We start from the raw sequence: 27,809 nt of genomic DNA on the forward strand, positions 1-27,809 counted from the left end.
TGATTTTTAAATTTCGGTGTATGCGATTATAATTATTTTGTATTATTCTAGAAATCCCGTATTTAATGAAGTACTATTGCAATAAATATATTAATTTGTGAACATAAGTTAATACTTTTTTAAAGTAATAACATATAAAGATTGATTATTAAAATTAATAACTAATATCTGATCCTATAAAAATACACCAGCTTTCCGGTCACATCTACCATATATAACAACCACTGACTGTGTAGAACTGTTTGAAAATGTTGTAGTTAATATTTGCAGGTTGATCTATCTAATGTACTGTTATTCTACATCAGGGTACAAATCACGTGATTAGCGAAAGCTAACTTTGCTATTCGGTGTACAAAACCAGAAAACTGTCATATGTAAACACAGACTGTGTAGAAGTATTGAACTTTTTTTTCAATAAAATCTTGAATGTCGATCTCTCAGAGCGAATCAAGCCCATGTTCACTTCAGGTGAAGATACATAATATCCTGGTGCTGTAACTTACAAACTATTGACACTCGGTTAGTTTACTTTGTCGAAGAAAATATATTAATTTACAGAGATAGCTGAAATCACAATATTGAGCTTTTAATAATCAATCATTAATATTCAAACTTTAATATTAATCTATCATATCACCCACCACCTGCAATTCAATCAATGTGGTACTTCAGTTGTATTTATAGTTCTATAGTACAAAAACTACAATTGTATTTACAGCTCTATATTACAGACACTTCTATCGTATTTATAGTTCTCTATAACGGATACTACAATTGTAGTGGCTGTAATATTGTTTTAAGTTCTGACGGGCTGTACGTTATTAATAAAATAAATTAAAATAAACAACATTCATATTAATGTAGAGGAACTAAAGTTTACATTGTTTACATGTTTGTTTAAATGCTATAAACTCTTTCTTCTTCTACAAATTAAGATACTTAAGTGGATATTTAAACATTTAGGTGCTAGTTCAGGGATATTTAGAGCCACTGCGGTGTTGTTCTCACGCCTGGGAGCGAAGCTAGCTTTGACTGGAAGGAACCAAGAAAATTTGGCAAAATCTGCTGTAGAATGTGAAGCAGTTTCACCTTATAATCTAAAGGTTTGACAGAACATTATATAACATGGAAGTATTTAATACGTCATATAAAGGTTTGATCAAACATAATAAAACATAGAGACATTTAAAACATAATCTAATGGTTTGACTAAACATTATATAATATTAAAGTATTTAATATATAATATATAGGTCTGATAGAACATTATATAACATAGAAGTATTTAATACGTAAGAAATATTTAAATAAAAAAAGAAAGAAACTATGTTTACACTTCAGATATATATTTATATTCATTTTAACTAGCATTTAACATTCGAACATTTTAAACCTGCTGAAGCCACACTGAAATTTTGGTTACTTTATAAAAATCTAGGTAGAGAGATATTAGGAGTGTAAAGGTAGTTTTTTCTAAAAACCTTTATCAAAATGTGTAAATCACTTCTATATGCATTGTAAATATGTACAGGTAGGAATTGTTTAAATAACAAATATTGTAAATGTAGTATTTTATAAACGACGTCATATTATTTTTTGATTAGTTTTTCATCGAACTAAAATATGTTCATATAAATTGGAACTATTGTTCCAAGGATGTGGAAACTAATGAAAAAGTCTGACTTATTTTAACCTTTAATTAAGAAACAAAACAGAAAAATAAAATATATAGTTCTTACAACTCTGGTATTGTTCTGGTTCTCTGAATAAAATACATTGAAGTATTTTCACATCTCGGTTGTACAATGTATTCTCTGAAAAATACTTTTCTCAACCCACAATAACTGTTCACGAATGCGCAAAGAAATGCGTACAAACAGAGAAATCAAATAACTAAAAGTTCCAAATATTTAATTCACAAACGTATAACTCTAGTGGACCGTGGTTAGTAAACATGTTTCATAGTAATTAAAACGGAATAAATTATAATTAATACGTGATACATTATAATTAAAATACTCAATTGTAACTAGAATGAAAGAGATTATAATTAAAACTTGATAAATGATAAGTAACATGAAATAAATTGTATGTTAAATGTGATACATTATAATTAAGATAATTAATTTTGATTATAACGTAATGAAATACAGTGGGAATGTGATAAGTTATAATGAAATCATAAATAATTTAGATTTAAGACACTCTTATTTTAACTTAAATTTCTACTTCTTTAAGTAAAAGCCAGACAGCCCAAAATATTCAAATTTTTGCTAAAATAATTGTCTTTATAAATGTTATTTTTCTATGATATTAGTAATATCTGTATCAATATAATTGTAATGTCTGTTGTATGTCCCTGGAGATACACTACTCGCCAAAATCTTAAGACTAATGAACATAAAGAAAAAATAACCATTTTCCGGTGTTAGACTCAACTACTTACTTGATTAGAGCTCTAAAAGATGAAAATAAGAAAAGGGAAAATAAAAAACCTTTTAGCATTTAATAGGGAAAATGTGAACACTATGAAATTAGTCTGAATACTAGCTGGTCAAAATTTTAAGACCATACTGAAACGAAGCGTTGATCGGTAAACACGTAACGAAATTTAGTCATTTGTGTCAAGCATTAGTGTTGTCAATATCTCCCACTAACATCTCCTGCGTTACATTGGGTAAAAGTATGGCAAAGGCTAAAAAGTTGACAGTGTTTGAACGTGGCAGAAATGTCGAGCTGCAAAAACAAGGTCTCGCTCAACGTGCCTACGCTGGTGAGATTGGGCGTAGTAATACTGCTGTTGCAAATTTTTTAAAAGACCCTGAGGGATACGGAAAGTGGTCGGCCCAAGAAAATTTCGCTGGCGTTGAGCAGGAGGATTCGACGGGTTGTCCAGCATGACAAAAGCCGATCTTCGAACCAGTTTAAGGCCATTACGGACGCAGAATGCAGCTCAAGAACAATAAGATGGCATCTACGAGAGAAAGGCTTTAAAAACCGTAAACATCTTCGAAGGCCACGCCTTCTTCCACACCACGAAATAGCTCGGTTAAACTTTGCTGAGAAGCACCAAACATGGGACGCAGAAAAGTGGAAGAACCGGAGACATTTTCTACACGACAGAGTGGAGGACGTTCCATCATGATCTGGGGTGCTTACTCCTTCCATGGAACAATGAAGCTTCGGGTAATACAGGGACGTAAAGCAGCAGCTGGCTACATTGTGGAAATGACTGGATCTTTCAGCAGGACAACGCTACAATCTATAATGCCGGTAGGACAAAGGACTTTTGAATGTCGAATAACGTGATTTTTTTGGACCATCCAGCGTGTTCACCCGAATGAACCCCATTGAAAATGTATGGAGGTAGATGGCAAGGGGAGTCTATATCAATGAACGTCAATTCCAAACAGTGCATGATCTTCGAGAAGCCATCTTCATCACTTGGAATAACATTCCAGCCAGCCTTCTGGAAACGCTTATATCGACCATGCCAAATCGAATGTATGCAGTTTTCCGCAATGACGGCCGTGCAACTCACTATTGAGACTTCTTGTTGGGAATTTCCTACCCTGTTTAGGACTTCGTTTTGGTATGGTCTTAAACTAGGTCTTAAAAGCCTAGTATTTAGGCTAATTTAAAATTGTTCACATTTTCCCTATTAAACGCTAAAAAAGTTTTTTATTTTTATTTTTCCTTTTGTTATTTTCATCTCACGAAGCTCTACTCAAATTAGTGGTTGAGTTTAATGACGTAAAATCCATATTTTTTCTTTTTGTTTATTGGCCTTAAGATTTTGGCCAGCAGTGTACTTTACTAGCTGTGGGTGAATCGTCACCGAAATTGGCGTGGAGGTTCATTAACTCCATATCGGGGTCCATATAAATTGCCAGTTTAGTAGTTTTTTTTCACTATTCCTCCTCTTGTAGATAGAACTTCACCAAACTTGGTATTATGTTTCATTGAGTTTGTGGGGAGATACATATAAATGTTCAGTTTTGCGAGTTTTCTGAGCGTTTTTTTTTACCACTATTTCGCTCGCTGTTGACAAGTCTTCATTACATTTGGCATCAATGTTTCTTGGATTCTTGTGAAGACAGATCCTAATTTAGATTCCATATTTTGTTTTTTCAGTTTTTGTGGATGTTTTTGCGTTATTTTACATTTATATATAAGGGAAACAACTTTTCGTACTCAAAGATAACCTTTCATTAATCATTAGCTTCCGTTCAGCTGACAGGTACTCCAGCTAGTATAAAATATTAAATTAAATGGATTCCGAAAGTTCATAATGAGTTTGTCATCTGAAATTCAGAAAAAAAAACTACAAGAAGCATGTGTATATTCAAATAATATTTTAATACGAAACTTGGGTTTTGTAAATTCCTTTACAAAATTTTGGAACTTGGTGTTCTTTGATAATTACAGCTATGTGATATGATTTATATTTCGCGACTACATGTTTACGTAATGTTACGCTTTATTATGTTGTTTTCTGTAATTTTTACTTCGTTTTCTTTACTACAAAAGTTACTAGGGGTCTGCAACAATGATATTGAAACTCGATCTTTAGCGTTATAAGCTCTCGGGCATTACTTCCGAGACAACCGAGTGAGCTACGTCACGTTGGTAAAGTTTTCACTTTTAAAACATTTATTTTAATTTCAACAAAACGTGATTCTACGTGACGTCAACAATGTTTCTTTAACGTCACAATGGTTTCAGGAGTGAAAATATTTTGATTTCTTTACTATTTTATTAATAAATAATCTTGAAACTCACCATATTTTTTTTCTTCCTCAAACATTCATTCATTACCAGAGTTTTATTCCATTTTATTACCCCCCCCCCAGAAATATAGCCGTATGTCTACAGGTATTTTTAATACCTGTAGTTAATACCTAGCTTCAAAACAAATCTGTTTTGTTTGAAATATTTTAACATGTTTCTCTTTTTATAACTTACTATATTTTAATACAACACACGCTGTAGTAACAAATAACATCATACAACAGTTTAATTTAACAGTTTACTGTGATACACATAGCTCAGTATTTTGATTCCTGTTTTCTAACTTAAAATGTTCACTTTCTTTTGTATTTCAGCCTTTGTGTATCGTCGGTGATTTAACCATAGAATCAGATATTGAATGGATTATGAAGTCAACAATTGATACCTATGTGAGTTTAGTTATTACAAAAAATATAGATTTTCCATAATTATTTCTGGTCAAAGTTTAAACCTGGCAGGCCCAACTTTTAAGAGGAACATAAAAGGCTTAGCACTCCAAGTGAAGACAGTAAACTGGTAAAATTTTTAACTAAAGTATTTTACTTAGTCTATTGTTATTTTATTTTTATTGGTCGGGCATAGCCAGGTGGGTTAAGGCGTTCGGCTCGAAATTGGAGGGTCGCGGGTTCGAATCACCGTCGCAACAAATATGTTCTCCCTCTTAATTGTGGGGGCTTTATAATGTTACGGTCATTCCACTATTCGTTGGTAAATGAGTAGCCCAAGAATTGGCGGTGGGTGGTGAAGACTAATTGCCTTCCTTCTAGTCTTACACTGGTAAATTAGGGACGGCTAGCGCAGATAGCCCTCGAGTAGCTTTGCGCGAAATTCATAACAAACAAACCATTTTTCTGTGTTATATTTACGTCTGAGTAAATTACAAATCATCCTAGAACAGCCAGTGTCATACTACTGTACTCAACTCTTCATTAGGTTTAACAATACAGTTAAATACCAAGAAAAAAATCGTTCTTTGGAGAGATGAAACGCTTTTCGTATTTTAATCACCTAGAATACATTTGGTAATGTAGTCTTCCTTATAATTCATCTGTAATTGTAAGTCACTGCTCTTTAATAGAAGTGACACAGAACGATCAGAGATTCCAACGTGGATGTGGTTACAGATCACGGAAATTATTAACTAGATCACGATATATAATCACAAACTGTACTTACTAAAAAAGAGGTAGGGAGAAAAGAGAAATTACCTCAAATGAATAGATCATCACAGCGCGTGTTGTCTTGTGACAAAGTCAATCACATTAGAATTTTCGGTTCTTACCCTAACAGCTGGCAAAATGTCTGAAACTCCGTGGTCCAGTTAACATTTTACACACCTTTTATTTCTTAATCTAAAAGATTCATGTTAATAGGAATATAAGAGGAAAGTAGGAACATTAAGAATTTTTTGTTTCTTATTCAGGTTAACAATGCTGCAACGACAGCATCGGATTCAGCTGAAGATGATTCTTTAACGACACAAGATTTGGTGTGGAAAACCAATTTCGGTAACGAAGCTAACATCTTGTAGTTATGTAGAGAAGTAAGGAAAATATACACACAGTACACAAGCCTTCTCTAGAATAAACGATATAGTTACTTACAAAAAAAAGGTTCTCTTGCTAAAAGTAAGATGTAGAAAGAAAAGAGAAATTTCTTCAAATAAAGAGATTATCATAGCACGTGTTGTCTAGTAACAAACTCAATCAGAATTTTCCATCCTAACCCTAACAGCTGGCAAAGCACTAGAAAATAAAATGTCTAAAATTCCGTGATACACTTAGCATTTTACACGCTCTTTATTTTTGAATCGAAAAGATTCAAATTAATATGAATATAAGATGAAAGTAGGAACATTAAAGACGTCTTGTTTTTTCTTCAGGTTAACAATGCTGGAATAGTAGTACAGGACTCAGCTGAGGATGGTTCTTTGGCTACACTAGATTTGGTTTGGAAAACCAATGTTCGGTAAAAAAGCTAACATCTAGTAGTTATATAAAGAAATAAAGAAAATATACAACACACATATATATATATATATTAAGACAAACAAGGAGAGGATTGTGAGTATATACAGTTTGTAATCAATACTGTATACACATAGTAGTATTTGTTTCTAATTAAGTACAAAAGACTATCTGTTTTTTTACCATCACGGGTATCGAAACCCGGTTTCTAGGGTTGTAAGTCCGTAAAAATACCGCCATGTTACTGGAAGGTACATAATAGCAATATAGGACGAATAAGGAAAATAATTTACGCACATAATGGATTTATACAAAAACTGGTTGTGTTACTCAGTGTTACGCAGCCTTTTGAGAAAAACCAACTATATTTGCTCTCTATGTTTCCCCGTTCCATATTTCGAAAGGTAAAACAAATATTTTGTGACCACATGAAAACAAAACTTTAGGTTTGATTTTTGAAAGTAAAGTACGAACCTGTTTTAAATCAGGGCTTTCTTATGAACAATGTTTTTGTTTTGTTTTTTTTACTGGCAAGGATAAATAGGCCCTTGTGGAGAATATTTAGATTATCTGGTACACGTGTTGGTACCCGTTCTGAAGAACACGATAAGCCTACTTCTGTTTCTCCCATTCCCCGTCATCCTTCCACGAATATTAAAATTTTAAACGTAAATATATATTTAACAGTATGTTCAATTTCCTTTAATGTAAATTTAATATGTTTTAATGAATGCGTTACCCTACTCACTTTATTCATGTATGAAACACACAACAAACAAAGTACAATTTTTCACTTTATAATGTATCAGAAGAAAAAATCAACTTCCAGCATCTAACCATCCAGAGGAGAATATAGAGTAAAATAAAATACATTGTTTCACTTGATTTAATTTTTACATAATGTATTTCATGGTAGACAGCGCTATTTTATTTTATACATAGGACTATTGTTTTCTTTTTCCCTCACGACATTCTAGCTCTGCATATATTTCTTCTCTACATGAGTTGAATGTATAGATAATCATTTGTAAATAAATAGACCTGTAATTAAATGTTAACTAAAACTTACAAAAAATGACAACTCTGCATAGAAATAATTCATGCTGTATGTATGTTATTGTTAAAAAAAAAAACCTGTTTGGGTAGCAGACGATGGACGTGTATATCAACTTAAAATTGTCTTTTTGCGCACATTCGCCTGTGAGAAGTGTGACTTGGGTATAGAACGCAGCTTGGAAAGAAAAGCAAGCAACAAACAAACAGAAATATTTTGAGCTTCAAATGTACAAAATAAACGAACATTATACATATATTAAATAAAGATATAAGGAAAATATTTAAGACGAGCTTTTGGAAGTTTCAAGTTCAAGTTTATTGTTATTAAATTTCGTCACGATTCATGTATTGGAATATTTTTTTCGGTATTAAAACAAAGAAATGTGTACGTTACGTTATGATTCGCTATTAAATCTTCTTAAAGTAAAATGTGGAATTAGTGGATATGAAATATGAAGCAGTTTTGAAGTACTTCAGAAATAAAAGGCATTTGAAAATGGAATTCTAGTGACTTGCAATTTATATACATTTAGATACAATATTCGTCCATGGGAAGCGCTAAGGAATTATCCAGGATCATTGTAAAACAGTTCGAAAATAAATATAAAATATAAATATAGAGATATGGAACGCTGTAGAGATATGGAACCGAAACCAGTTCAGTTTTGATAGTTTCGCCATCTATTGCTGTGATCATTAGTTTAAAAACTTTCAAAATATTTTTCTTCTCTGTCTTTCAAGTTATGTGTACCATTTGACGATGCAAGCTGTTCCTCACTTGATTGAAAGTAAAGGTTCGATTGTCAACGTTTCAAGCGTCCTCGGCCAAAGGGGAGTGAGTAGTTTAATATGGAAACGCCAGTAAAAAATTGTAGAATTTGATTTGATTAAAATTTAATAATGAAGTGAACGTTTTTATTAATTCTCAGTGTGTAATTTATCTCGTTTCTTCTCTAATATCACGCTAATTTCTATCATATAATTTACCTATAGTTCCTATAATAATAGTAATAATTTTGTTCTCTAGATCTAATTTCTAATCACATAATAATATCGATTTTTTTCTAGAATGTGAGATCTCTTTCTTATACTATTTCGAAAGGCGCCTTAGATCAGCTTACCAGAAGTGTGGCATTAGGTACGTTTATTAATAAATACACAAATCTTGAAGAACAAACACAGTTTCATATAAAAATATCTGGGACTGTTTATGAATTACAAGTTATTTTTTTGAAGTAAGGTTTTGTTTATTTGTTCATCGTAAACTATAGATTATCTTGTCTGAGTGATTAAGTTATGTACACCCCTCTCAGTTTCGTTATCAATTTTGACCAGTAGGTTTCTTCTTAGAAATGGTTACTGATAAAAGTTTACAGAAATTGAACCTAAAGTGACACTTTTGAATCCTAGATTAATCAAATATAATTACTTATACGTCCGTTAGAAGGAGTTAACAACACAACTAGTTTTTATAGCATATTTAATTAATTAAAATCTTAAGCGTGAAATAAACGAACTGATTGTATGGAATAACAAACACTTCAGTCTGTATTTTCTCAAGATAATTTTTTATTAGTACTTTATATTTAATTTTATTATAGAATACGTGTATTCTAACTTCAGTCACTAAGGTTGTTGTTAGTGTAAGCTTGATAACTGACTGAGAAATGTCAAACTCAACTAATGCTTTCTTTCAGTATTAGTTTAAAGAGTTCGAATTCTGTTTTGCCCATTGAGCGATAGTAACCGTCCTCCAACTTTAATATACGAGTGTAATATTACTACATCATATTAAATGTGTAAGAGATTATTCGAAATAGAATTTCCTTTTTTTTTTGCAATGCACTGTATAATCACTATAAACGTTACCTAGGTTATTTATTATTTACTAAAATAAGAATATTCCTTAAAATAATCTCTTAGAAAACTTCTTCTCGGTCATAGTTTTATGTTAAAAATTGAAAAAGCTGGTAGCAGTGTTTATATTAAAAGCAAGGTAGCGTAAACCAGAGAAACAGATATTTATCACCGTTGGATTTTCTTTAGAAATTTATTACTTTTCCAGATCTTGCTCCCAAACAAATCAGAGTGAACTCAGTAAAGTAAGTGTGTTTTTATGTGTTCATAACCTGTGTTCAGGAAAGTGTTTCGCACCCATATTACTTTTTCTTTTTATTTATTTAAAATTGGGCTCAATTTATTGTTTAACGTATTTGCATTGTGAATCTGAGGTATAGGCGGAGAATATTTTGTGTTGGTATCGTATTCTGTCACATATCATATACATACTGCGATATATTGTGTCTGTCACGTCACGTTTTGAAATATATATATGTATATATATATATATACATGTGATTTTATTTATCATATATATACACTGCTGGTCAAAATCTTAAAGCCAATGATTATAAAGAAAAAAATATGGATTTTACGTTATTAGATTCAACCACTTATTTAAGTAGAGCTTCGAAAGATGAAAATAAGAAAATAAAAAATAAAAATAAATTTTTTTTTAGCATTTTCCCCATTAAAAAACTTTACGTTACGTAAATAATATAAATGTAGATTTGTTGTATGTTATTGTTGAGTGACTCAGAACTGAAATACTCAGGAATTACTTTTTGTTGTGAATGGTAAAAGTAGCTTAGAGCTTTGACTGTGAGCGAAACCAAGAATGTAACACAATTTACCTTTCTAAAGTTCATGAAATAATATAAATAGTTAGACTGACATAAACTCTTTCCGTGACTGGGGACGAGTTTTGTTTGGGTTTTGAATTCCACGAAAAGATACACGAGGGCTATCTGCTTTAGTCGTCCCTAATTTAGCAGAGAAGGACGAGGGGGGAAGATAGCAAGTCATCGTAACCCACCGCCAACCTTTGCGCTACACTTTTACCAAGGAATAGTGGGATTGACTGACACATTGTAACGCTCCCACACCTGAAAGGGAGAACACGTTTGGTGTGACAGAAATTCGAACCCGTGACCCTCATATTTCGAGTCGAGTACTTTAACCACCTGGCCATGCTGAGCTCCTGGGGACGCGTACTTTTCTTTGTACTGTGTTATATTTTTTGAGTTATTAATAACACTGGTCAACAATTTTTTTCGAAATCTCAGTTGCATAAGATTTTTTTACTCATTCTTACCCTTTGTGACCTGCTAAATTCAAATATGAAAACGGTTCAGCTCTACATGCTCTAGTTTTAATGCAATTTTAAGTTTTTCATTCTAGCCTTTTGTGGTCAAATTAACACATTGATGTCTCCTTGTAGCCATGATCAGATCTGAAACAAAATCGAAACAATTTTAATATCTCTGTTGATAACAAGCCGGACGCTTTCTGTTATATTTGTGGATGCTTCACGCTTATTCGTCAAAGGCGTAATATAACGTCGTTTGTGAGGCGTGCTTATAAAGCGTACTTTGGACTTGCTCTTGGTGACCAAGACAAGAAATGGGCCCCACATATTGTGTGTCATAACTGCGAGGAAATGCTGCGTGACTGGACAAAAGGAAAACGTAAGGGTTTACCTTTTGGAATTCCCATGACCTGGCAAGAACCGATGGACCACACAACTGAATGCTATTTTTGTCTGGTCAATACAAAGGGCATTGGCAAGAAAAGCAGACAAAATCTCATATCCTAGTATCCCCCTCAGCAATCCGACCTACTCTGCACTCTGATGAGCTCCCAATCCCAGTTTTCAAAGGATTTCTTCCATCTGAAGATGTGGGTAGTGACCAAGAGCAAGAGACTGCTGATGAAACTCAAGAAATATTTTCAGAATCTGGCGATCCTTCTTATGAGACCCCACAGTCATTAACTTCTCAACAGTTTAGCCAGCCAGAGTTGAATGACCTTGTGCGTGATTTGGGTCTCTCCAAAAATGCAGCTGAAGTGTTAGCTTTCAGGATGCAAGAAAAGAATCAGCTGAGCCATACAACTAAAGTGTCGTACTTCCGAAATCGGGAGCAGGCTTTTGTGCCATTTTTTACAGAGGAGAATATGTTTTTTTTATTGTCATAATATCTCAGGTCTTCTCCAGGAATTAGGGATGCCAGTATACCATCCAAATGACTGGCGATTATTTCTAGATTGTTCTAAGCAAAGTTTGAAGTGCGTTCTACTTCATAATGACAATGTCTATGCAGCTGTTCCAATTGGACACTCTGTGTATTTACGAGAGGAATATAATGACATTAAGACTGTGATTGACCTACTAAAATACCACGAGCAAAACTGGACAATTTGTGTGGATCTCAAAATGGTTAATTTCCTCCTAGGTCAACAAAGAGGATTTACAAAGTACCCCTGCTATCTTTGCATGTGGGACAGCTGAGCTCGAGAAAAGCACTGGAACCAGAAGGAGTGGCTCATACGTGAGACTCTGAAGGCAGGTATGCCAAATATTGTCAACGATCCAATTGTCAGTCGAGAAAAGATCATATTTCCTCCTCTCCATATCAAGCTGGGCTTGATGAAACAGTTCATGAAGGCGTTGAATACTGACGGTGAATGCTTCCAACACATATTTTCTGTGCTCCCTGGTTTGTCCTTCGAGAAGATCAAGGCAGGTGTTTTTGATGGACCACAGATTCGTGCACTTGTGCGTGATCAAGAATTTGCCAGAAAGATGAACGACAAGGAAAGGACTGCATGGCTTTCATTTGTGGTGGTGATGGCAAACTTTCTCGGTAATAAAAAAGCTGACAACTATGAAACCCTTGTAGCGAATATGTTGTCAGCTTTTCGCGATCTTGGATGTAACATGAGTGTCAAACTCCATTACCTGTACAGTCATCTTGGTAGATTCCCTGAGAACCCAGGAGCTGTAAGTGACGAGCAAGGCGAGCGGTTCCATCAGGACCTCAAGACCATGGAAGAGCGTCACCAAGGGAGATGGGACAAACATATGATGGCAGATTACTCCTGGAGCATCAAACGAGAATGCCCTGAGACAGTCCACAAACGCAAGAGCTACAAGCGGAAATTCATGCCTGAGTAGACTGCAATTGAGCTTTGTCTCCTCATAGTAGCAAATGTCTTATCTACTAATTAGTTTTATATAAATAAATTGAAATATAACTTGATATAAAATTGAATTTATATAAATAACTTGAACACATTTATACTATCTTGCATTTTCTTTTTTATTACCCAGCTATATTAAAGAGTTTTATAACATATTTTATTACATATTTTTCATGATAGACTACGACGTCAATGTGATGATGACGAAATTTTGAGATTTTCAAATACCTTGATTGCAAAAAAAGTAGAGCACTGAGGAAAAAACTAACTTCAGATCTGAAATCAGGGCAAGAAATTATGTAATACCAAGTGTTTGATATAAATGCAACAAAAACTTTGTTGACCTGTGTAATTATTTTTTACAAAGGGTGTTTTATTCCTTTATCCACAACATGTGCTAAAGAAGGTGAGGAAGGTGTCCTTTGTGCAGTCAGGGTAAATATCTCTCTCTCCACCTATTTGTGGAAGCTAAGCCTTCCCAAGTCTCTTATACTTCCCGTCACCAACCTTTGGGTTCATGGTTTACAGTCATAATGATCCAACAATATTTACCCAAGTGTTGACGGTGGGTGCTGTTGTCTAGTGTATCAGTTTAAAATTATGTACGGCTAATGCAGGTAGCTGTTTCTGTAGTTTCACGCTAAATTTGTAAAAAATACAGTCACGTGGTTTTTATCTATTTTTTATTATCTGAAGACAGTTGGTCGGAAAGGATTTTAAGTTTTTTTCCAGGGATGGAAAAGAACAATTATTTTGAGGAGTTCCCTATCTCCTGTTACATTTTAAAAAGTAGAAATTAACGTATTTTATGGATGCTTCACAAATTCTGGATTACCTTAATCACAACTGAGCAAAGTTACGATTATCATTGAGATGGGACATTAGATAGTCTGTCTTTTTTAAGTTATTTACTCTCAGGAAGGTCTATCGTTCGAGACGTAATGCTGCTCAACAACATTTTGCACTAACAGCCACAGGCGCTTGACATAGCAGCAATCAATTCCGTTTTACAAATCTAATGAAAAGCTACACGAGGGCTATCTGCGCTAGCCGTCCCTAATTGTGCAATCTAAGACTAGACAAAGGTATTTAAAAATAAATAGTGGGATTGACTGTCACATTATAACGGAATCGTACTTTAGTATGATTGGGGATTTGACCCCGCACCTTCAGATTACAAATGGAGCGCCTTAACCCACGTAGCCATGCCAGTCACATGTACCTACCATTCAACAAAGCTTTTGTGGTGATGTATGCTGCTGGTAATGTGGCACCACTACTTCTCCACCACTACTGTTATACCTGGCCATTTAGGTTCACCTGTTGCATAAGATATCATTCAAGTTGTTAGTTCCACTTCCTTATAAAAATACACTTTATACTTTCAGATGGAATTATAGGAAGCTTGGAGAATGAAATTTTCATGCAATAGACAAGTTTCTTAGGAATTTCAAGTAAAGACATAAAAAAGATTTTCTGAGTATGAGTGTCTCCATATTCATTGTTACAGACTTGGCTTGAAGGAGGACAGTTCGGTAACACTTTAACAGCGCCCTCTGTCAATCCTCTGGTAATTCTTGTGTGACATAGGCTAATCCCGGTGACTATACATGTATTTCTTACTCTATTTATAAATGATAATTTAATAGGATATCTATATTTATATTTAGTTCAATTTATGTTAATAGTTTTAATTTTTCTTCGTATTTCTAATACGTTGAACGTGAAATGTTTTAAATCTGTGAGAATTTATAAAGAATAAAATACTTTGGTTGGGGTTACCCAGCTGTTAAAGTTTGTAAATAATGTTCTATATATTTTACATGCTAATACTCTCTGCTTATTTCTATTTTGCAGTCCTGGAGTTATTGAAACAAATATGTTCCCAACTGTTGGATTAGACACAAATGAAGTACGTGAAAAGTGTATCAGTTTGTTGGTATATAACTATAATACGATATATAATAGAAACAGCCAATGGATTCATAGAAAATACTGTACAAGAATGTTAATTAAAATCAAAGACATAGTGTGATGTCCAAAATAAACTATTGGCATTTGTTAGAATATTGGTGTTATTCTGTTTACTGTTGTTTGAAACCCAAATGTTACTAGGGACCTCATAATTAACAAAGTAATGGTGTTATTTCTGTTTGCTATTCTTTGTAAGCCAAATGTTATTATTAACTTCCTAACCAACAAAGTAATGGATCCGAAAGCTATTTGGTTCATGACTGTGTCACATAAGGCTATCTTTAGTCTTCGTAAGAGAAATCAAACTGATGGTGTTTGGGTTTTGAATGCGAAGACTTACCACTGCTTTACCATGGGAATGTTTTTTATATGAACAGTATAGAAGAATGTGCTTTTTAATGTTGATCGTGAGGTTATGATAAACACAACACATTTCATAAAACTAAATGATTTCTCCATTGTTATCATGAGATGTTGGAAATGTTGTTTTTATTTATTTACAGGAATTAATTGTTCAGTTTCAAGTTTATTTGTTTGTTTTTCCTGATCTCAGAGCCTTGTTGGATAGTATGTGGGTTTCTACCATTCTGATAACAATCATACTGGTTTATAATACATTTAAAATTTTAATGCTGAATATAACGTGGCATAAATATATTTGTTTGTGTAATACATTTTAATGAATTCGTGAAACCTACAACAGTCATTGAAGTACCGAAAATCAAACCGAAATAAAAACTAACCGGCGATATTTATTTTAAGCCTAACACCAAATACACACTTACCATAATTTTCAACTGCATGCCAGAAATTTTAGGATGTATATAGTTTTGTTAAATAAGTGATAAATATGTATGAAAGTACAATTTATATATACACTTATTTTGCACTTGTTAAAATTGAAACTTAACGTTACATGCACATAAATATTTTTAAATCTATATATTACAGGTTATGGAAAAAGCAGCCAGTCATATCCGCTTGGTCGTGGGGGACAACCGCAAGAGGTCGCCAATGCAATCGCTTTTCTCGCTTCAAACGAAGCTTCGTTTATTACCGGAGAAACCCTGGTGGTAGATGGCGCTAAAACTGTCTCTTACTAATAAGTTTGTTTTCTGTTTTACTTCTACAACAGTAAAACCTAAGTTACTAATAATTTCTATGTTCTTTATTTTTGTGATGGTAGTTAAGGTGGTGATTTAACTGATCTGAGTCTATTGGTTGACTGTTCTGATTTTTCTGACATTTGTTTTTATTTTTGAAGTAATACATTTTTTTTGCTTTAAATAAAACATTACCAATTCATTCCGTTCAGCCTCTAGTTATTAATTCTGAATAAAATGGTAATTAAGATAAAAAGAAACCAAATATAATATTGTTTATATAATTTTTATATTAAATGGTACATCAGCTTGGTGACATCAACCAAAGTATTCTATTCTAGATCAATTTCAGTCACAAAATTTCGCTTACCGAAACAGTTCTAACATAGAAATGCTACTTTTGTTGTAGCGTGTCTAATGGGGGTCGTTGTTTTTATAGATCATTTCAAAAACTTGAACGTGTTTCAAACAGTTATATTCTGAACAATTTCCACACGAGCGAACAATCAAACGCTGACCTGTATTCCTAGATAACAGTGCAGTCTAACAGTGTCAGTTGACTACGTTCGGAATATATAGAACGTTACATTTCTATACAACTTTAGAGTATTTATAGTTCTGCAGAAAGACATTACAGTTGTATATACAACTCTTTTTTACAGAAACTTCAAAAGTATTAATACTTCTGTATATATATACTACAATTGTATTTACAAATAATATTTTACCCTACATCGTATTTCTTTGTTCTAGCGTAAAATATTATTTTTCGCCTGGGAACAAACCACATGGTTAATGAAAGCTAATTTTGCTGGTAGATCCACATAACCAGAAAGTTTCCATATGCTGCTGACTGTATAGAGGGATCGAAATTGTCTAATTTTATACGTCAATCTACACAAACATTGTTATTCTACACCTGGGAACAAACCACGTGATTAGTGAAAGCTAACTTTCCTTGTTGATGTACCAGGTCAGAAAACTGTCACATGTTTTTGTTTTGTTTGTTTGTTTTTGAATTTCGCTCAAAGCTATTCGAGGACTATCTGTTCTAGCCGTCCCTAATGTAGCAGTGTAAGACTAGAGGGAAGGCAGCTAGTTATCACCACCCACCGCCAACTTCTGGGCTACTCTTTTACTCTTTTTTATATTTCCAAATAGAACTCTCAAGCCAAAGAGACATTTTACTTTGCATTACCCAGAGATGACCCGCAGATTTGGTCCACTGAGGAATGTGTGGACTACGAGATTTCAGGCCAAACATAGTTTTTTGTTGATGTTGCAAGACGTACCAAAAACAAGAGGAATCTAGCCAAAACAATGGCAAAGAGACACCAGTATAAACTCTATTCACATTTGGAAAGCAATGGTTTTCTTGGAATAGATGCCTTGGACCTGACTAATCCTGTCAGATTGCTTGTGAATTCATTCGGAGAAGAGCGCAACCTTGTCAGTGCATTTGTTGGGGAAGGCGATTTTGTCACTAAAGCATCAGGTTGTACAGTCAACTGCCTCACATACAACACAGGGACAATGGTTGTTTATAGCTATAAATTCGAGAGTCTTGAATTTTCTTCAGTGATCTGTTGCTTTGTTCTTTGGGGGAAAACCTTTTCTTTATTGTTAAATATACCAAACTGTTGATTATCACAGGCATCTTCATGCTTACATTGTAAAGCCAATGAGAAGCTATGAACTCCTGAGCATTCCAGATCTTTATGATCATTATCCATTGCCTTGTTATGTGAACAAAGGTGAAAATATGATCATCCTACATCACTTCATTCGTGGCAACTGAATGATGACAAAGTTTAAACAGAACTCGGTAATTAGTGGTAAATTTTAACCTGTTTTATGTAACTTGGTGTGTACCTTCAAGTGACAAATTTCATCAAAAGATTTGACATATTTTATGTAAATTTGTTTCTGTCTTTTTGTGACAAATTTCATCAAAATTTTCAGAGAGAACGTGTGTCATGTTAATATGTATCATGCATATTTGCACCAAAATCACCACTATCATCACCATCTATTGAGCTCTGATTACTTATATTTGCTTTCACCTTTTAAAGGCTACTATTTGTTAGGGAAAAACCAAATTACTTGTTCAGCTGATTTATACCAGTCTTGCTGATGTTAACTATATGGAAATTTAATTTATCTTATTGGTGTTTTGTAGTTGTTCTTCAATAACAACTTTTGTGCATGTGTATACATATAAATCATTTTTGATCAGAACCATACTTTTAGATACCAGAGAGATGGCTTTATCCTACCACATTACCTACAATGACAAAAAATTGTGGTGTAAGTTGATGATCTGGGATTGTTGCCAAGTGAGATTTCTGACAACCTAAATTTGGATGTAGATGCTACCAACTTGTCAGCTCAAGTGTACATGAAAGACTGGCAAGACTGGGTGGATGTTCAATAGTCTGACATTCCAAAACCACGAGCAAAGTTGCGTGTTTCTCTGGTTTCTAATGCTGGGGCCTTTGACGGAGAGATAGCTGTTGTGGTGAGTCATCGTTTGTAAGAATGTGCAACCCATTTAAATTTGAGTGATTATAATCATTTATGTAGTTAATGGAAATCACTCTGCAGAAACTTTATTCCGAAGAAAAGAAGTAAAATTGTTCAATATACATTATTCAACATAGCACAATTACTGTTGTTAATTTGTATTACAAATTTAGACCCATTAAAAATGTATTTTTGACCAGAATTCACCGAACCCTGAAGTGCCTTCAAGCAAGTAGAGTGCATCTTCATCCAGTCAAAGTACTGAACAAATTCAGTCCATATCATCATGGTAGGATATGTCCTAATGAATGTCAAACAGATCTTTCAATCTCTTGGAGAAATAGTTTCATCTTTCACTTGAGACAATTAGAACTTAGTTTATATTTCATTGCAATCAGTCAACCCCAATTTGTAGGTGTTTTGAACTATTTGATATTTTCTTTGGTCAGCATTTTAGCATTCAAGCCTTGGCCAGTACCCTTTAAGCTGGAAAATTTGTCAAGTCTGCCTAGATCTACTGCTTTGCTGTTTGAAAGCTTGTTGAGAAAGAAGGTCGCATTTATTTACTGAATGCAATCTACACTGAGGTTTCCAACCATACCTTGTAAGTACTGTGCAGTGAATACCATATGTACCATTTCTGATTACAAGTGTGTTATTTATCTCTTCAGATGTCTTCATCTGTACTTGATAGCCTGCTCAACCTCTGCTTTCCAGATATCCCACTTCAAGACAGTATGACTAAGTAGTGAATGAAATATTTAAGCTCTATCCTCAGCTGTCAGATGACCCAAATCTAACACCCCAAGGTGTTCGTGTAAGTACTATCCACATATGCATTACGTTATGTTTGTTGTGAAATATATTTTCATCACAAATATATTCTTTTATCTATACATTTGACTTTATGAGCCCAAAAGCCAATGAGCCCAATAAAATTCGTTCTAAAGTGCATGATACGAATGACCATATCACCTCTTTTTAGGGTGTAAATGTATTCTGCAAGAAATATATTCATTAGTTACAAAATACATTATATGACATTTTTGTGTTGCATAATATTAGTAAAGAAACAAGTGAACATTTTGTGGGAAGTTATATTTTTTTAAAATACACACAAGTACATATGTCTACCAAGGAAGGACTGTGGAAAATACTATTTTGATACTCTTTGAAATATTTGTTTTGTTTGTATACGATGTAACATGACTCAACTAATGAAACTCAACTAAATTGACGCTAAAGAGAATACATTGTCAAGGTTAACTCGTACAACTGATTTATTAACCAGTATGTGTATGACTTTCAGTTTCTCAGATTAAACCTGAAAAATGCCAAAAGTGGTTTAAAAAATACTGTTTAAAATAATTATAGTTATACCAGGGCAGATTTGTTATTCATTCTCAATAGAACTAATTCTGTCAATTCTAATTGCAGGAGCTGTAGAGGATGAGGCTTCGTCAGAAATTCCAGAATAATAGAAAGCGGAAGGATTCAACATTGTCTATAGTCCAAGGAAGAAAGAAAAAGAGGAAAACTGTAACAGATGAAACCACATCTTAAAACAGAGGCTATATGGATTAAAGCAATACTTGTTTGAAAAGCCAGTTGGGAAGGATGAAACTTCCACCGAAAAACACAAGGAATGGATGAAAACTCGTCTACTTTCAAGAAAAAAGGTGATCTTTGTAAAGTTGGCTTACTTATGGACAAAACTCTGCATGATCGTAGGAAACTGGTCATTGACAACACTCCTGTCAATGAACTTATAGAGCATTATCCTTTCCTTGTGGCATCACCAACACAGCTATTGAATGAATTTAAGCGGCTAGGAAATGATGCAGAAAAAGGAGTGTCCAACTTTCTCTCTCAATATAAGGACTCAGTAAATTCTCACCAGTAGGACAGAAACATATCACCAGAAAATAATCCATTGCTAGCATTTCTTATGAAACAGTCCTCACACATCAGTGATGTCGAGAAAACCCACTTGTAGAGAAATATATATGCAAGAAACGGCTCGTTTGGGTTGAGAAAATATTTTACATAGAAGAGCGAACAACGTTTCAACCTTCTTCGGCCATCGTCAGGTTCACAAAGAAAGAGGTAACTGACCAGAAGCTGACCACATGTTACACAACCCCTTCCAAATATGTGGTCGGCTTCCGGCTAGTTACCTCTTTCTTTGTGAACCTGACGATGGCCGAAGAAGGTCGAAACGTTGTTCGCTCTTCTGTGTAAAATATTTTCTCAACCCAAACGAGCCGTTTTTTGCATATATAGTCCTCACACATGTCTGGTGTTACATCTAGTATTGCCATTCTTGGTATCCCTTTTCTTCCAAAAGAAAGTGAAAGTATCATGGTGGGTACTGAAGGTAGGGAATCTGCTGAGAGTGGTACATACATTCAATGTGGTTCAATTTCTCAGTTTTGTGATCAGGAATTCAAACTATATGTTGATGGCTTTGATATTTGTGCCACTGAAGATTTTGTGGAAGCATTCACTATGTATGTAGGGAGTTTTTATATCTTCAACTTTGCAATTCCAACAAAACTCAAGAAATCTTTCAACTTTGTTGAAAGAGTTGTTCTGAAGCTCTATGATGAGTTCAGGAAAATTACCAAATCTGATAAAGATGCAGACAGATGTGTTCTTCAGTTACTTGATCTCTTGAATGTCAAAAAACATAGCAGCGGGAAATCTGTCAAAACGTCCAAAGGTAAAGGAAGAAGAAAGTGTTAGAAGCCATAAGGTTATATTAGATCTGGTAATAGTAACTTGTCATGTGTATTTGATACAGGGTGAATTTTCAAAAACCAAGTGTAAAGTTCAGTTGTTTACTTTCAAATTATTGCTGTATTTTGAATTTTATTTTGGTACTTGTATATTGATGTACACTTGTGTTTAGTTGAAAATAAAAATGGTGCTGCTAAAATGCATTTTATATTTTTCAGGATGATGGCAGGTTACTGGGACTTAGGTTGAATCATGAGATGGCTGAGGGGTTGACTGCTCAGTGATGGTTCTGCTGACCACAACTGACTGAAGATGGTCTCTTTGCCTAACAGTGACATTGCAGAGGTGGTCCTGACCGGGTCAACATGACTTATCTTCCATGGTCTTTGGATAGTCATAATGATAACAGTCTGTTGTTAATGGATGGTCATAATGACAACTGCTCCTTGGACGAATGGGGTCATACTGACTATGTCATGACTACACTGTAGTGGTTTGCAGGTAGGCAATGAGACTATTGTCAGGTAGTTAGTATTGGTCAGAATGATTACCTAACGAAAGTCACAACGACTATCATAGATCAGTCAAATTTATTACCTGCCAGGTATCCCTACCACCATCACCTGATTATTTTCCGACTACACAATAGTAAAATTGACTAATATTTAATAGTCATATCAGGTAGTCATCGATTTTCGCGACTGTTTGGAGAGTCTTTTTTGGCACCGCTTGACTACTTGATTTACTATTCAAAAGTCGTCGCCTTGACTAGTTCTTATTTTGAGTGCTAGAATTCTATTTACAACTCTATTTTACAGACACTACAATTCTATTTACAATTGTCACGTGACGGGATCGTCGGCTGACCTACGGGCAGACCGAATGAGTTGAATCGGTTTAGCTGTTGAAGCTTCCACTAATACTACCCCTGTCACGTGCAAAATTTGTTTTTAAGTGAGGATGTCTTGACGAATGGAGCTCATAGGTACTAACTCAAGGCTTTACTGTTCAAAAAAAAGCGACTCGAACTCGGGACGTCCAATAAAACACTTTATTTATACTTTCAAACATTTTACACCATACACATACATACACAAGTAGTTACTTCTGTTACCATGGTGACTGATGCTAAGTAATAATGACATAAATAACACTCACAAAGAGCTTGGGTATGAAGACATCTTCTTTTTCTTCCATTGAGATTTTGACTGAAATACTGAGCTCTTGTAACAAACTATCTCACTGGTCTTATTTTACAAGCTCTTTTACAATAGTAAAAAGGGTAATTATCGTCCAACTCAGAGAAACAGCTTGTTTACTGTTTACTGTTGCTCTGAGTTTGTTTTGTGAAAAAACTCTTACCGACACACCATTAAACTGTCAAACTTTGTTTACGAACTCCTATGTTCTCCAATTAATTACTAATTCTGATTTTAACACGGACATGGTTGATTTAACTGACCACATGACCTCTTCTCTATGCTTGTAAATTATATTCTCCTCCAGCCGAGAACAATGGTCCGATTATAGCGTCGTCTCATTAATCGAGGTCTTCAGGTTAAACATGTAAGTTTCTATATTTTCTTAGAGGTTCGTTGACATCTGCTGATTTAGTTCAACATTCACAAGACATTTCTTCGAATTTAGTTTCTAGCTTCGGTAACCTGCTATAACTCCGAAAGCATCTATTTGTTCAGTCTAAACACATAACTGAAATCCCCCGGTGTGTTTCTCTGAAGTAATGTCCTAAGTGATGCTTCTGTATTTATTTGATCTTTGGTAGCGTCAATTTGTTTAAAATATCGTTGTTCTATCAATAATCATTGTTGCATTAAAAAACAAATCTTAGCTTATACCGCACTTTCAGATTACTCGCAGGGCAACTTGGTTTTCGACGTGTTTCCTTCAAATGTTGTTATTCTCTGAAAATAATTACTTTGAAAAATATATTTACTCTCACGGCATCTTACTCTGTTTATTGCTACAATTAATAATGTTGGGCACCCACATATTTAGCAATGCCTCTCAACAATATAGTACAGAAACAACAATTGTATTTAGAACACTGTAATATAGATAATACAATTGTATTTACAGTACTGACCAGTAGTATCCACAGTACATTCGATCTAACTAACCTATTGACCAGTAGTGTCAATAGTTCTTGTGATCTGATCTAGCCAGTTGTAATACAAAACACCGTCTACAATGACATTTCTGGACCACATGTGATGTGACATTTGACCTATTTTAATATTTGACCAATTAATAAAGTCCGTTTTAGCCTGATGACTCAGCAATAAATCTGTAGTTTTATAACGTTACAATTCAGGGTTCGATTCTTGCTATAGATCTAGTGCAGATAATTCATTGTGTAACTTGACGTTTAACGACAAACACACCAAAGTTACATAAAGTGTTCAGAGATAGGACTTACGATACGTAAAGTCATCTCTTTTTACCATCAATTGATGATTGGATACTAACAACCACACATACCTTCTTTCGTTTTACAAATCAAATCTGTGATCATAAGACTAATTACAGTGTGCTACTGATGCTGTGCTGTCCTTTACGTTCAGCAATTTCTTTATTCCAAATGTTAAAATATTAAAAGTGAATCTTTCTTATATTTAGTATACAAGGAATTACACTTTTTTCTTATTTTCTAACAAATATTAATTTCAGTAGTTTTTATGGCCATGTTAATGATGGTTCAGCGATAAGCTTGAAAGGTTATAACACTAAAATTCAGGAGTCGATTCCTATGGTGACATCAATGCAAATAGCCACATCAGCAAATTCCACCATAAAAATAAACAAGCATTCTGTTGTTGTAAAGCAAGAAAAACAAACCAAACGAAGATTTATTTCTCTGTTTCTATCTTGTTGTTTTTGTAATATTTTCCCGTTATGTGTTTTTATGGTTTTTTCTGTAAGCAGTTACTTTATTTCTCATTTCGTACTTTGTAAATAAACACCTCTACAAGGAAACTAGATCACAAAATATAAAGCAGTGTATTGAAGCGTAAAACAATTCAGAACCAAAGTAAGAAAGTTTAGCAATATTACATATTTTTCGTGTTTTTATTAAAATATTTCACAAACTGTTTTATTTCGCTGTTACTAGATGTCAGGAAATTACATCTAACTTTCCCCCGAAGTTCCGTAGTTGTTTGTTAGGTTTTTGGTGTTGTTTCTTTTTTGATAATCGTTTAACAGCAAAACTTCACAATTATATATTTGTCTTCTGGCCACAGATGGAAACAAATCCCTAATTTTAACACTGTTAGTCTAAAACCTTATTGCTTTCTCTTTGTGGAGAACAGCTATAGAACCTTCACCAACAATTTTAGAACGTCCTTATCTATACGATGTGAGGAAGAGTGTCATGGGGCATTAAGACGATCCCAGAAGGTCAACAAGACATGATGTATGTCTACGAGTAGGTTTTAAAAATCGTTGATTTCAAATATGGTATCACATTTAATGTTGCTTGTACCCTTCGGAATCCGAGGACACCATGCTCGCACCTCACTCAAAACTCAGAGGTACTAAGTTTGGCAAACGTGCTCAGGTGTCTCAGCAGGTGCCCCAATTGTTTTACTTTATGGAAAGGACACCACTCCTTCAGAGGGTATCTACAGGAGTAATAGGAGGATATTAATAATAATTGTATGTGTGCTTTGAGTCGTATTACATATTTAAAGTTATCCTTGCGTGAGACTTTCTCGTTCCCTTATAAGCTTAGAAAGAGTACATTTATTTACTAGGTTGTATCTGATTACAATACCTTAAGAAAATAACGCTGTTTTCTCAGGATATTTAGCAGTTTCGAAATAAATTATTCATTTGTAAAATAACTCCCACAGTATTCTCAAATCTATACATTACTGACATGCTTAGGATTTCAGCATTAGATACGTTCTTTGTCTGTAGCTGAAATGTTTGGGGTTTTAAGGTATGATATACCTTGTCTGTTGCTGACATACCTTTGATTCCATATGGGATACGCACTTTGTTTGTTGCTGAAAAGGCCTGGGTTCCAATATCGGATACTTTATCCGTGGCTTACATGTTTAAGATCCTGTTTGGTAAGCCATAATTATTGAGTCTAGCTAACATGACCTGTATCCAATGTGGGATACATTGTTGCTGACATCTTAAAGGTCCCACGAGGAATACCTCGTCTCTTGTATGTGATTGATGTCTTATTATATATTTATTTTAATATCGATGTTTGTTTATTTAAGTATATACACTACATGGCCCAAAGTATGTGGACATTCGACCATCACACCCATATATGCTTGTTGAACATCTCATTCCAAAACCATGGACATCAATATAGAGTTGGTCTTCCCTTTGCTGCTATAACAGACTCCACTCTTCTGGGAAGGAACTTTACTAGAATTTGGAACAAGGCTGCATGGATTCGCTCCTATTCAGCCACAAGAGCATTAGTGAGGTCGAGCAATGATGTCGGGCTAGATGGCCTCTATCGCAGTCGGCGTTCCAATTCATCCCAAAAGTGTTCGATGGGGTTTAGGTCAAGGCTCTGTCCAGGCAAGTCATGTTGTTCTACACCAACCTCGGCAAACCATGTCTTTATGGACCTCTATTTGTGCACGGGGCAATTGTCATGCTAAAACAAAAAAGGTACTTCCATAAACTGTTGACACAAATTTGAAGCACATGAAGAGGGTATCTATAGGAGTAATAGGAGGGTATTAATAATAGTGGTGTGTTTGCTTTAAATTGTATTACATGTTTAAAGTCATCCTTACGTGAGACTTTCTCTTACTCTTAGTGGCTAAGAAAGAGTATATTTACTTACAGGGCAGTATTTGATTGCAAACCTTAAGAAAATAACACTGTTATATTAATTTATAGAAAGAACAATAACAGATTATTTTCCATAAATACGAAGAGTGGGCATGCTAAGATACGTGTGTGGTAAGTTCAAGTAAGTTACTTCTCGTGTGTTTCAAAGTCCTTTGATTCCATATAGAATACCTTCTTTGTATGCTGCTAAAATGCCCTGGGTTCCAAAATGGGATACTTTCTCTGTTGGTTACATGTTTAGAATCCTGTATGGGAAGCCATAGTTATTGTGTCTAGCTGACATGACCTGTATCCAATGTAGGATATATTGTTGCTGACATGTTAAAGGTCCCATGAGGAATACCTTGTCTGTTGTATGTGATGGATTTTCTATTATATATTTATTTTAATATCGATGATTGTTAAGTATATATAAACGACATGGCCAAAAGTATGTGGACACCCGACCATCACACCCATATGTGCTTGTTGATCATGGACATTCACATAGAGTTGGTCTCCCCTTTGCTACTATACCAGATTACCCTCTTCTGGAAAGGATCTTCATTATATTTTGGAACAAGGCTGCGGGGATTAGCTCTTATTCAGCCACATGAACATAGTGAGTTTGGGCACTGATGTCGGTCAAGAAGGCCCGGTTCGCAGTCGGCGTTCCGATTCATCCCAAAGATGTTCGATGGGGTTGAGATCAAGGCTCTGTGCAGGCCAGTGAAGTTCTTACTAACCTTGACAAACCACGGTGGCATTGTCATGTTGAAACAAAAATGGGCCTTCCCCAAACTGTTGCCACAAAGATGGAAGCACACAATTCTCTAGAATATTAATGTATGCTGTAGAATTAAAGTTTCCCTTCATTAGAACTAAAGAGCCCAAACCATGAAAAACAGTCCCAGACCGTTATTTCTCCTCTACAAAACTTTATAGCTGGCACTATGCATTCAGGCCGATAGTCTTCTCCAAGTATTTGCCAAACCCAGATTCGTCCGTCAGACTGCCAGATAGTGAAGCGTGATTCATCACTTCAGAGAAAGCATTTCCATTGCTCCAGAGTCCAATAACGGTGTATTTTACACCACTCCAGCCGACGCTTGGCATTGCGCACTGTGATCTTAGGCTTTGTTGCCGCTGTTTGATCACGGAAACCCATTTCATGAAGCGCCCGACGAACAGTTTTTTGCGCTTATGTTGCTTTAAGAGGCACTTTGGAACTCAGTACTGAGTGTTGCAACTATGGACAGACGATTTTTATGCACTTCAGCTGTCCGATTCTGTGAACTTGAGTGGCCTACCGCTTCGTGGCTGAGCTGTTGTTGCTCCTTCACGTTTCCACTTCACAATAACAGCATTATATTTGATCGTAGCAGCTCTAGTAGTGTAGAAATTTGACGTACGGACTTGTTGGGATGGTGGCATTCTATGATTGTGCCACGTTGAAAGTCACTGAGCTCTTCGGTACGACCTATTCTACTGCAAATGTTTGTCTATAGAGATTGTATGGTTGTATGCTTGATTTTATTCATTTGTTAGCAATGGATGTGACTGAAATAGCTGAACGACTAATTCGAAATGGTGTCCACATACCTTTGGCCATGTATTGTATTTATAAAAACATCTAATTTATACTGTGTTAAAGTCGTATAGCGAAAGTCCCACATATTCACTAAAGAAGTCGAAGATTCTAAAAAAGTAAGAATCAACAATGTACTATGAGTATGTATGTGGCAGTATTGTTGTTTCAGCTGAAGTTTCTATAATCTTGCCTGACATTTAT

General features: G+C 34.6%; 1 long non-coding RNA gene and 1 pseudogene across 2 annotated transcripts; both read left to right on the forward strand.

Annotated features, from left to right (window-relative positions):
- The first annotated feature begins 455 nt into the window (after nucleotides 1-455).
- On the forward strand, nucleotides 456-16,063 carry LOC143257871 (3-oxoacyl-[acyl-carrier-protein] reductase FabG-like; annotated as a pseudogene). The gene is made up of 10 exons (XR_013032008.1): nucleotides 456-468; nucleotides 865-1,103; nucleotides 5,106-5,189; nucleotides 6,215-6,280; nucleotides 6,674-6,739; nucleotides 8,515-8,649; nucleotides 8,883-8,952; nucleotides 9,880-9,916; nucleotides 14,712-14,766; nucleotides 15,780-16,063. The product of XR_013032008.1 is annotated as a 3-oxoacyl-[acyl-carrier-protein] reductase FabG-like (transcript).
- Nucleotides 16,064-16,899: 836 nt separating this feature from the next.
- Nucleotides 16,900-20,530, forward strand: LOC143258239 (uncharacterized). Its single transcript, XR_013032219.1, has 2 exons — nucleotides 16,900-19,271; nucleotides 19,892-20,530. It is a non-coding gene; the product is annotated as an uncharacterized LOC143258239 (long non-coding RNA).
- Nucleotides 20,531-27,809: the final 7,279 nt, after the last annotated feature.

Source organism: Tachypleus tridentatus, chromosome 7, assembly GCF_004210375.1.
Source record: "Tachypleus tridentatus isolate NWPU-2018 chromosome 7, ASM421037v1, whole genome shotgun sequence".
Lineage (NCBI taxonomy): Eukaryota > Metazoa > Arthropoda > Merostomata > Xiphosura > Limulidae > Tachypleus > Tachypleus tridentatus.